The sequence below is a fragment of the Hemitrygon akajei genome, chromosome 2, assembly GCF_048418815.1.
Source record: "Hemitrygon akajei chromosome 2, sHemAka1.3, whole genome shotgun sequence".
Lineage (NCBI taxonomy): Eukaryota > Metazoa > Chordata > Chondrichthyes > Myliobatiformes > Dasyatidae > Hemitrygon > Hemitrygon akajei.
Window position 1 is genome coordinate 65,009,470 of NC_133125.1, and position 12,997 is coordinate 65,022,466.

Sequence of the window (12,997 nt, forward strand, 5' to 3'; positions counted from 1 at the left end):
AACACCGTTCGTATTAAAGTCTGTGAACTATTGACCTGCGTCAGTGTCTCTCACTCCGCACTTGGGCCATATGCTGGTAACCTGGTGACAAAATGCCTGCAAGAAAATGAATCTCAAGGCAGTATATGGTGATTTATATGCACTTTGATAATTAATTTACTTTGAACTTTGAATGATTGGTGCCTTGTTTAATTCTGGCATTTCAAGTGTTTGTTAAATACTTTTGAAGTGAACTGCTTCCATCATCTTCTTTGGTAAGTGTATTCCAGTTCGCATCCTCTGGGTGAAAGAAATTCCCTCAGAGCTCCATCTAACCCTCTTACTCTCTTACTTCTCACCTGAAACCTATGTCCTCTAGTTTTAGATGTTTCTGACATGGCGAGAGATTTTTCATTATCTAACCTATCTACGCTACCCATAGTTTAGTTTACCTCCATCAGTTTCTCCTCATCCTCCTCAGCTTCAAGGACGGCAGATCTATGCCGTTCAGTCTCTCCTCATAGCTGGACCCCAGACAAGAACCTCATAAATCTCCACTACTTTCTCTGCAGTATTATCATGCTTTTCCTATAGTGTGGTAATTAACGCACACACACTACTCCAGTACCATTCAAGGTGTCTGCCCTATCCTTATAAGCCCTCCCACAATGCATCACTTTGTCCATATTGGGATTAAATTCCATCTACCATTGCTCTACCCGATTTATAAAATGATCAATTTGTTATTTAAAGTTATTCTCCTCACCATCAACAACACTTGCAAACTTTTGCACCACTGGCAGATGTGCTAAGCATACTGAATACATTCATATCCAAATCATTAATACATATAACAAATAGTAAAGATCCCATGACTGATCTTTGTGTAATTCATTGGCCACAGGCTTCCAGGCACAAAGGAAACCCACCACCATCTTCTTCCAAGCAACTTTGGATTCAAGTTGCTAACTTGTTTTGAATCTCAAGGGCTCTAAACATTTTGACCAGCTGTTCACGTGGGACTTTGTTGAAGGTCATGTGGACTCCAAAGGGATATCAATGTCAACAATATTGTGTCTTTGCAACTACTATTGATTAAATAAAAGCATGCATGCGGGAGGTGGTTTTAACTGGTGCATTCACATTGCAGCGAGAAAGAAAGGGGGATCAATGTGCATGTGTAGACAACAGATCACATGTAGTACCAAGGGGAGTCATTGCTCCAGAAGAAATAGATCCACACGTTAATGCAATATAAAACTGTATATGTACAAAACATTCTATTTCCCTTTCACAAACCAATTCAAATAAACATGCTTTCACAATGACAGTCCATAACTAACTTCACTGTTCTAAAGGTTTAGTCTTTTGGGTGGTGCTCTGATCCTTTCAGGATAGCACCTTTGGACCTGTGGGGTGGTGTCAGGTTTGGCAGGTGTCTTGTCAAAGACAACATTCTCATTTGCCGGTGTCAGTTGTTGTCACTGACATGACCATCGCTGAGAGTAAGTCCGGTGACTGTAATATGTCTGTCTTGTTGGATGCTGTCGACGCAGGTGTGATCTTCAGTTGCTCATCCTGTATCTGGTCCACATGACGTCTCCATGTCTGATCTCCAACATCCACTGTATATATCAATGGTCCAGTTCTTGTAGCTATCTGACCAGGTGTCCACTTGCCTTCTCGGTAATCACGTGCTAGGAATTCCTGTCCAATCTTGAAGCTCCTTGCTGCTTCACTTGGCAACTGACTGAACTGCTTATTCTACAGTTCCCTCTGTCGGTCTGTGCGAGACCTCAGATTCCATTTCATGAACAGCATTGCAAGTGTTTAATTTGTCATCGCATGAACAGAGTTCCGATACACAAAAAAAGAAATTGTCCACCCTGTGTTATAGAGAATTGTCTTCCTTGTCCATCAATTTAATGGACTTCTTGAAGGTTTGGATAAACCTTTCAGCTAACCCATTCATTGCTGGGTGGTGAGGAGCTGACTTGAAATGTCTGATGCCATCTTTCTTCATGAAGAGCCTAAATACTTCTGACATGTATTGTTGCCCGTTGTCACTCACAAATGGCTCTGGTAAGTCATTTCTGGCGACGATAGTCCTCAGGGCAGAGACAGTCTTTGCTGAGGTGGTTGACTTCATCAGTATAACCTCTGGACACTTTGAATGAGCATCCACAACAATCAGAAGCATGGAGTCCATGAATGGCCCGGCAAAGTCTCTTATATGTACTCTTTGTCATGGTGATGATGGCCACTCCTATGTGTGCAATAGTGCCTGTGGGCTGTGCATTTTGAACTTTTTGGCATCTGGAACAGCTTTTTGCCAAGTCTTCAATCTGTTTATCTATTCCTGGCCACCACACATAGCTCTGGGGATTCTCTAATACTCTGGGGAACAGTTTAGAGGGAATCACAATACGAGATCCATATCCTTTGACATACCGACAGTTGATCTCGTCTCACTGGGAACTCTGGAAACACAGGATTACCATGACTGGCCACCCTTGCATGACAATGTCTTTGGTTTTTGACAATGTTAGGTCATTCCTCATTTCTCTTTGTATTTCAGAATTGCTCCACCAATGCTGTGTGGAACACTTCTGCTGGGTCACCGTATGAAGACTTTTCTTCTTCAGTTGCCGACAATGGAAGGTGTGATAACCCATCAGTGTTGCTGTGTTGTTTGGTGCCCTTGAACTCTACGTCATAAGAGTTGGCTTCGTGGTAACCAGGTAGCAGACATCACTGGAGTTCCCTTCCTATGATTGAAAATGGACACTTTTGTCTGTAGAGGTAGTGATGGAACTTCTTTATTCCCCACACTAGACTAAGGGCCTCTCAGCCGATCTGTGCGTAATTGCGTTCTGCGCTTGTCAACGATCTTGAAGCAAACACAATTGGACATTCAGATCCATCCTTCATAATGTGTGACAAAACAGCTCCAATGCCGTAAGGGGATGCATCACACGCCAGACTAATGGGCAGGCTTGGGTGAGCAGTCCATCTGATGTTATTAGTCTCTTTATTTCCCTGAACGCTCTTTCACATCTTTCTGACCATTCTCACTTTGCTCCTGTCTGTAACCGTGTGTTCAATGGGTGAAGCATTGTAGCAATGTTTGGAAGAAACCAATGGTAGTAATTTAGAAGGTCCAAGTATAATTTGAGTTGTGACACACTTTCTGGTTTGGGTGCCTGTAGCACTGTTTCAGTCTTCTCTTGTGACTTATGTAAGCCATGCTTGTCAATGACATGTCCACAATATGAGATTTCATTCTTGAAAAACGCACATTTCTCTCTCTGTGCACAGACCAAACTCACCCATCCTGGTAAGTACTTTACCAAGGTTCTGGAGGTGCTCTTCATCATTTTTGCCAGTCAAGATGATGTCATTAGGGTAATATTGTGTCCCTGGGACATCTTGGAGCACTTGGTCCGTTGCTCTTTGCCATATTACTGGAGCTGATGTGACACCAAAGATCTCAATCTCCATTTGCAGATAGACTTGTAACAGGTCAATCTTTAAAAACCTCTCCCGGCATGCCAAAGTTGTAAAAATATCTTCTATTTGTGGTAGGATTGCTGCACAGTACACAAGTTGATGTTCATTTGAAATCCCCACATAGGTGAATGGCTCCGACCTTCCCTTTCTTTATCATCAGGACAATGGCCGTGGTCCAATTGTTCCACTCAGCCTTGGAGAGAATTCCAGACACCGCCAAGGTCTGCAGTTCAGCATCCACTTTAGGACCTAGTGTGTAAGGTACTGGGCGTGCATTTTGAAATCTTGGTGTTGCTGCTTCATTCAATTCAATTCTGGCCTTCATGCCTTTGAGTTTACTAATCCTCTTCTCAATCACCTTCTCACTAGCATTAAGCAGCTGTGCCAGCCTTTAGTTAGTGGTACTGTCTGGGCCGCCGTTGTCTGTTGAGAGCTTTGATTAAATGCCAGTCTAGTTGGATTCTTTTCAACCACTCATGTCTGAAAAGTGCTGGTTTTCCACTTTTCAATACATAAAGCTCTAACGGCTGTGTTTGGCCTCTGTACATCACATTCACCTTCAGTTTGCCTTTGGGAGACAATTTTTCACCTGTGTAGGTTTTTAGCACCACTGAGGTCTTCCCTAATGTTATCTTAGAAAACAGTCTGTTGTAGTCAGCCTCTGGAATTATAGACAAAGCTGACCCTCCGTCCAGTTCCATTTTCAGTTTTACACCAGACACATTTATTGTGATCCAGATGGTTTTGTGATCTGCTTCAGTAAAACCATGCAGTTCTAGGAATGACAACTCACCTTTGTCAGACTCTGCATTGTTCTACATTTGGTCACTTTATATATTTGGTTAGTTTTGTGTTTGAAACTTTTTACTTGGTTGTGCTTTTATTCTGCTTTGTATACTCTCTATGTGACCTTGTCTGTGACACTTCCTGCAAACTTCTTCCTTGAACCAATACTCATTTGCATAATGGGACGATTTGCCACATCAATAACATTTTTGGCTTTTTGCAACATTCGGGGATATTTTGTGTGTTTCACATTCTAAACTTTTTTTTCTGTAGTTCTGCTGTATCCTTTGCTGCAGTCTCCAATGATATTGCAATGGTCAATGCCCGTTCTAAGGTTAGGTCTCCTTCTGACAGCAGCCTCTTTTGAGTGTCACTTACAAGCCTGTGCCTTAATGCACCAGAGAGTCTATCTCTCAAGTCAGTAGTAGGAAAGTCTGTGTAGTTCTGCAATGTATTCAGAAATGTTTGTAAAATCCAAATTTCTCAGCTGTTACCAATGGTACAGGGCTCAAGTGAATTTATAAAATTGTAACAATTTAGTAGACCATCTTGCTTGCTGGCTTTTCAGGGGTTGCTAGGTTGTGTAAGAAACTGTACATCCTAGGACCTATTAAGCTAAGAAGTGTGGAGACTTTCTATTGTTCTTCTACATTGCTCACCTTACATCACAGTTCCACCCTCTCGATATACAACTCCCAACCTTCATTAATGCTATCAAATTCATCAACTTTCCCGACTGAAGCCACCACCATGTTATTTTCACTTTAACTTTGCTAGTTGTGCTTCTTTCACTGTGTACTGTGCATTCGTGTGTCCCTTTGCTAGCATCCGTGATGGCCTTCTCTGTGCTGTTTAACTCTTTCCTCTCGCTGTTTCATCCTGTAACTGTTGATGCAGTTTGTGATATTTTCTGACATTCAGATTTGTACTTGTCGCCAACTTGTTGAGTCTTTGCAACTACGTATTTATTAAATAAAAGCACGCACGCAGGAGATGGCTCTAACTGGTGTATTCACATTGCAGCGAGAGCGAGAAGGAGAGCGAACACTACACATGTGAAGACAGCAGATCAATAGTGCTGCGGGGAGTCATTGCTCTAAGAGAAGTAGATCCATGTATTACAGCAGGAATAATTATTCTTCAGGATCTAGCATTACCTATGATATGTATGTTATGGCCATTCCTTCCTTCTTAATGGAACCTAGTACTTTCCCAATCATAGTTGATAGGTTGGTTAGCCAGCAATTTCCTGCTTTCTGCCTCACACTGTTTGTTATAGAGTCACAGAAAAGTACAGCACGTATAAAAGGTCCTTCTGGACAGCTAGGAGACACTTAAACTGCCTGCTTCCATCGACCTGTACTCAGATCATAGTCATCTATGCCCCCGCCATCCATGTAGCTATCCAAACTTCTTTAAACTTTGAAATCGAGCTCCCATGTCCCACTTGTGCTGGCAGCTCGTTCCACACTCTCACAGCCCTCTGAGTGAAGAGGTTTCTCCTCATGTACCCCTCAAACTTTTCACTTTTCATCCTTAACCCATGACCTCTAGTTATAGTCCCACCCAACCTCAGTGGAAAAAGTCTGCTTGCATTTACCCTATCTATACCCCTCTTAAGTTTGTATATTACTGTCAAATCTCCTCTCAGTCTTCTATGTTCCACGGAATAAATCCTCAAACTATTCAATCTTTCCTTATAACTCAGGTCCCCCAGTCTTGGCAACATCCTTGTAAATTTTCTCTGTCCTCTTTCAACCTTATTTACATCTTTCCTATAGGTCGGTGACCAAAACTGCACACAATACTCCAAATTAGACCTCACCAATGTTTTATACAGCATTTAATATAACATCCCATCTTCTGTATTCAGTACTTTGATTTATGAAGGCCAATGTGCCAAAAGCTTTCTTTACCTGTGCTGCCATTTTCAGTGAACTATGGACCTGTATTCCCAGATCCCTTAGTTCTACCACATTCCTCAGTGCCCTCTGTTCACTGTGTAAGACCTACTCTGGTTTGTCCTACTGAAGTGCAACACCTCACACTTGTCTGCGTTAAATTCCATCTGCCAATTTTTTAGCCTTTTCCAGCTGGTCCAGACCCTACTGCAAGCTCTGATAACCTTCTTCACTGTCCACTACACCCCCATCTTGGTGTCATCTGCAAACTTGCTGATCCAGTTAACCACATTATCGTCCAGATCATTGATATAGATGACCAACAACAATGAACCCAGGACCGATTTTGTGGTACTCCACTAGTCACAGGCCTCCAGTCAGAGACTACTTCAACTCTCTGGCTTCTCCCACAAAACCGATGCCTAACCCCATTTAACACACGTCAAATGCTGGAGGAACTCAGCACGCCAGGCAGTATCTACGGAAAAGAGTACAGTCGATGTTTCAGGCTGAGACCCTTCACTGGGCTATGGAAAAGAGTACAGTTGGGGTTTTTGGGTCCTGATGAAGAGTCTTGGCTTGAAACGTCGACTGTACTCTTTTCCATTGATGCTTCCTGGATTGCTGATTTTCTCCAGCAGTTTTTGTGTGTGGCTTGGATTTCTAGCATCTGCAGATTTTCTCTTCATTGTGTCTAATCCCATTTACTACCTCATCTTGAATGCCAAGCAAATTATCTTCTTGACTAATCCCCCATGTGGGACCTTGTTAAATGCTTTGTTAAAGACAAGATCCACTGCCTTGCCTTCATCAATTTTCTTGGTAACTTCCTTGAAAAACTCTCTAAGATTGGTTAGACATGACGTACTACGCACAAAGCCATACTGACTATCCTTAATCTATCCAAATACTTATATATCTGGTCCCCAAGAACACCTTCCAACAACTCCCACTACTGATATGAGGCTCTCCGGCCTATAATTTCCCAGTTTATTTTTAGAGCCTTTCTTAAACAGCGGAACAACGTTAGCTAGCCTCCAATCCTCTGGTACGTCACCTGTCACTAAGGATATCTCTGCTGCTAGGGCCCCTGCAATTTCTGCATTTGCCTCCCCTGGGGTGCGATGGATCACCATGTCAGGCCCTGGGGATTTATCCACCCTAATTTGCCTCAAGACAGCAAAACCTCCTCCTGTGTAATCTGTATGGAGTCCATGACCTCGCGGCTGCTTTGCCTCACCTCTAAGGACTCTGTGCCTGACTCCGGAGTAAATACAATGTTCAAAGTACATTTATTATCAAAGTATGTATGCAGTATGCAACCCTGAGATTCGTCTTCCCACAGGCAGTCACGAAACAAGGAAGAACCAAGGAACCAACCTGTTCAAATAAAAACATCAAACATCAAAGCACACAAATGACAACAAAAAATGAGCAGAAGCACAGAATTTAAAACACAAAAGGCATATTTCAGCTCAGTGTTCATTATTTGCAGATTTAAAAAGTGGTAACAGAAAAGAGCGGTCAGAACGAGAGCTAGAAACATAACACGTCATTAAAACTGAATTAGAGTCCAAATCTACAATTAGACCTTGCTCTAGCCCATCCGCCAACAGCCTTGAGGGAGAGGGAGAACACTCGAATGCAAAGACCTTCCTTTAGGAGCAGTGAACGAGAGACCATCGCACGCAGCCACCTTCTCTGGCAGATGCAAAAGGGTCTTCCCCATCTGTTAGCTCCGCACATGGTACCATTCTGGTCTTCCAAAGGACCAGTTTTGTTCCTTGTAATCCTTTTGCTCTTAACATATCTGTAGAATTCCTTAGGATTCTCCTTCATTTTGTCTGCAAGGGCAACCTCAAGCTTTCTTTCAGCCCTCCTGATTTCTTTCTCAAGTGTTTGCTTACTCCATAAGTACCTCATCTGTTCCTACCTGCCTATACCTGCTATGCTCTGCCTTTTTACTTCTTAACCAGAGCCACAATATCGCTTGAAAACCAAGGTTCCCTAAACTGTTACCTTTACTTTTAATTCTGACAGGCTCTATACTCTCAAAATTTCACTTCTGTAGCCCCCCACTTACTAAGTACACCTTTGACAGAAAACAACCTATTGCTATCAACACAAGCCAGAACCTTTCTGATACCACCAAAATTGGCCTTTCTCTCATTTCGAATCTCAACCCATGGACCAGACCTAGCTTTTTTCATATTTACTTTGAAATTATTAACATTATAATCATTAGATGCAAAGTGTTCCCCTACACAAACTTTTGTCATGTGCCCTCTCTCATTCCCCTAATAGCAGATCAAGTATTGCACACTCTCTCATTTGGAACTCTATGTACCGATTAAGGAAACTTTCCTGAACACATTTGACAAACTCTATCCCATCCAGTCCTTTTACAGTATGGGGGTCCTAGTCAATATGTGGAAAGTTAAATAATCTACTATGACAACCTTATATTTCTTTGTTCATCTAAATCCTGCTGACCATTGGGTGGTCTATAATATATTCTCATGGTTATACCTTTCTCATTCCTCAGTTCCACCCATAAAGTCTCACTAGACGAGGTTTCCAGTCTGTCCTGACTGAGCACTGCCGTAACATTTCCCCTGACTCGTAACGCCACCTCTCCCCCTTTAATCTCCCCTGCTCTGTCGTGTCTAAACGACTGAAGCCCAGAGCACTGAGCTGCCAGTCCTGTCCCTCCTGCAGCAGAGTCTCACTAATGGCTACAATATCATAATTCCATGCCCTGAGCTCAGCTGTCTTTCCAACAATATCTGCAGTTTTGCATTGGCTAGGGAATAATGGAAGATAACAGCAAAAGCTATTAAAAAAGACAATGGATCTTGGCTTTATAAATAGGACAATAGAATAGAAAAGCCTTGTGAAACATTGGTGAGCCTCCAATTGTGACAGTTGGTAAAATTTAATCTTCCCCAGAATATACTGGTGAAATTGTACACTGCCATCACAGAGAGCATGACTGTCTGGTTTGGTGCAGCATCCTCTAACAGAGACTGCAGCCAACAGTCAGGACAGCAGGAAAGGTCAATGGCTACAGGCAGGCGCTGCAGGAATTGTGTGTGTCCAAGACAAAGAAGCAGGTGGGAAAAATCATTGTGGACTCTACCCACCAAGTAAACTGCCTTTTCCTAAAGCTGCTTTCTGGGAAGTTCTATAGGGCTATTAAATCGAAAAAACCACACTATCTTAAAAGTTTCTTCTCCCAGGCAGTTAATCTGATCAACTACTCTAGTTAAAACCCCCACCCCCCTCTATCTATTACCTCAGTCACATTAAACCACTTTTTATAATGCTGTTGACATTGTAAATACATGCTGGTATTTATGAATTGATGTACATTTTATTCCATCTTCTTCTAACTTTTTAATATAATTCTTTATACTTAATGATTGTTGAATGTTGTTTATTTGTTTCATGTCACATCAGTGCAACATTGCAAAGCTCGAATATATGTAAATATATATGGTGAATAAAGGTGATCTGGCCTGCTCGCTTTAGGGAGGATAGACTGTAATAGCTTTCTTAGGGTGCAGGGGAAATTTACTGATGTGTCACTGGAATGAAGGTCTTAAATTAAGACAAATCCAGAAGGGTTTTCAAAGGGTAACTAAGCAAAATTTGATTTTGGTGGCAGGATTGGAAATCAGAGCCCCCAGATTAAATATAATTGGCAAAAGGACAGAGAGGATAAGTGGATGCAGTGATTTGTGATCTGGAATGTACAGGTTGAAATATTGATGGAGGAATATTCAATAATGATCTTCAAATGGAAGTTGTATAAATACTTGATGGATTATTTAGAAACCATGGGGAAAGAGTAGGGGAAATAGGATGAACTGGATAGCCCTTCCAAAGAGTTAGCACAGGCACTGTGACCCGAAGGGCCTCCTTCAAAGGTTTGTCATTCTACAAATAAGTATTTCACTTCTTGGAGTCAAACTGAAGTTTCTCATGAGCTTAAACCTCCTGAAGAAAATGGTCAAAGGAGAGGTATGGCTTTGCAGAAAGATAGCCGAGACATCCCTCGGGTGTTCTCAGAAACCTATTCAAGCCCTGAGCCCACAAGGTACCTACAATATTCTTATATTCTTGTAAGGATTTTTGTTATCTGTTGTGGCCTGAGGAAGACTGGACATCGATTCATCAGGAGTATCCTAGCAAATGATTGAAGCAATGGGAGCAGGCGAGGAGTGTCATTATGCATCTGCATATTGAGTGATTACAACTTACACAGAGAGTTTTCAACTAACTGTCTCACTGGTCTGAATATGGAAAAACAATCAACTTCATCCTATGAATGAGGGTTGATATTGCTTTATTGCTCTTAACATATTTTAATTTATCTTCCTGCAATTGTTAAATTTGCAAATAGCCTTTATAAGTTAGTTTGGTTTATAGCATTCACAATTATTTACAATTGTATTTGTTAACTTTACAGTTTATTAAGTTTTTAAAATATTTTTAGAGGAGTTTACACAAACTGCAAACTGAATGCAATTTTCTACCTATTTCCTTCAGCAACTGTTATTCCTAGAGAAATGTAATGTCATTTGTACTGACCCCTTCAATAATTTAGAACAGGTACAAAGAATCACTTACCACAGTAAAAGCACTAAAAGTGTAAAACGTCATGAGAAGCAGTTAGGTCGATGAGGTGCTTCTGCTCACAGTACCACGTCATTAGACAGCACTTTACATAATGGGACAAAAGATTCCCATAATTGGATCATTTTTCTTTTCTGTTGCTGTCGAAAAGCTGTTGTATATGAGCTTCTCCCTTCCCTCTCAGCTTTGTGAGCCCCATACATACAGTTAAGAGCTGCCGTCTTCCGCTCTTTAGAGTTTGCTTTCTTTTCTTTCAATAAACAGCGTACCAGGCCCTGGAGCCCTCCTCTGATATTTTGTGGGCATGCTACAGGGAGATGTGCATTTTGTTCAGTTGTTAAACTCTGTTGTGAGGGCTCGGCTGATTCCAGTGCAAGAGCAGTTAGTGAGACGCTCGCTGACCTTGCAAGGACAAAGATCCCTGAGGGCCAATAATCAGAGCTTTAGCTGTGGAGATTACTCAGTGAAGTATAGAATACCCTGTTCAACAGCTGGATCTCTACGAGCCGATGGAAAGTCAGCCCCCACTTATAGCAGGTAAGACAATTTCATTTTGATACTGAAGGGTGCAAACTAAACGTGCTGTTAAGTTATTAAAGGCACCAACTGCTAAACTCTGTCAGATATTAGTATGGACTACCTGTTCAATATGCCTGGAAGGCTTGTGTACTGAGCTTAAAAGCTTTTCATTTCTGAATTAATATGGAAAATCATCAAACAGTTTTTCGAAGTGATTTTTAAAAGTGATACTGAATTCTCCCTTGTGCTAACAGTCTAGGTTTAACTCTATTGTGCTTTTATGATATTCATGCCAAATTCATGAACACGGTTGAAAATCCTTTGATATCTTTTGTGCATAGTGATGACACGATGGAGTAATAAAAGGAAACTAAAAGTGGCTCAGTCGTGTTGTAAAGCAGCTTCCGTGTCTGTAGAGCACAATGTCAGATTCCGGAGGCTGTGGGAGGGGATCGGCTTCATGCAGATGGAAAAGGAAAACGATCTGGGCCAGCATTACAGTATAAACTGAAGTGCAGTTCATTGGAAAAACATTTCAAACATCATCTGGAGTGGAAAAGATATAGCACTTTAAGTAGTTTAGTATTTGTATAGACTATATTTTATTCCCTTAAAATCACGAATTACTTCAAAAGTGTTAATGAAGGAAAGTTTCTGATGATAGAATAGAATAACAATTTACAGCACTTTCAATGTAATTTGGTCCACGATTAGACCATTCAGCCTCTTGACCATGTTCCTTGATACTCTTAATTAACAAAGAATCATTGTAGCTATTGAGACCCTAATTGGAGCAAGAATGCTTGCTGTCTAAACATAGCTGCATAAATTCAGGTGTAAAGTTTGCTGCTTATGTTAGATGTGGTGTCCCCGGGGGTTTTCGTGTTACTGGTGGGTCAGAACATTAGCTGGGTCCTTCCTGTGAGACAAACTCATGCCTTTCAGATTCTGTGGCTTTGCACTGAAACACGTCACCATCTGCCTCACTCTGGACTACTGCTTTCTCAAAGCCCCAAGACAATCTGCAAGAGAAAAAAATAAATCGATGGCTGCATTATTAAATTATAACTGCATTTATTTTCAATGCTTAGTCCTTTTTAACAACAATCAGTTAAGGAAAAGTTGAGGCAGACTGCAGCTCCACAAAATGTAATTTGATATATCGACTGTGAGATTAAGGCAAATAAAACTACACATGCAAAGCTCTCAACACAGCCCATAATGCTAATCCACGTGGCTTTAAAGAGAGTTGATTAAATATTTATGACAGAGGTTAGGAGCTGATGTATTTTACTACTGCACTTGAAAGTGTCCTCTGATTGGCTTTGATCCAGTGAAGTGTTTACTTCAAATGCAAGACAAAACTTATACTAAGAACATTCATAAGATAATGAATCTTTTGCTTGTTATTTAACAATAAATGAATTAAACTGCTTTCGTTTTGTAACTAGCAACTAAATCCGTGCCATATGCACTGATCCAGATAAATACTGCTGGTCACTGGGGCTTAACCCTTTCAGGAAACCCTGTAATCTTATTATTGGGATTTTAATCATCCGACTATGTATCCACTTGTGTTGAATGGACTGCTAGGGAGGAGAGCTTTACAGAATAAATGAGGCATCGGTAATGGAAAAAGTGCTAAATGAGAGCAGATTCCCATA

The 12,997-nt window shown here is 41.2% G+C and overlaps 2 protein-coding genes across 4 annotated transcripts in view; both read left to right on the top strand.

Moving 5' to 3' along the window:
- The window catches only part of LOC140713724 (thymosin beta-10), a 452,521-nt gene that overhangs the window by 129,571 nt on the left and 309,953 nt on the right, over positions 1 to 12,997 (top strand). The gene's annotated exons all lie outside the window — the stretch shown is intronic.
- The window catches only part of frmpd1a (FERM and PDZ domain containing 1a), a 175,401-nt gene continuing 173,403 nt past the window's right edge, over positions 11,000 to 12,997 (top strand). For both annotated transcript variants that reach the window (XM_073024081.1, XM_073024089.1), the window contains exon 1: positions 11,000 to 11,351. The gene's annotated coding sequence lies outside the window, so the exon portion shown is untranslated. The remainder of the gene's footprint in view (positions 11,352 to 12,997) is intronic.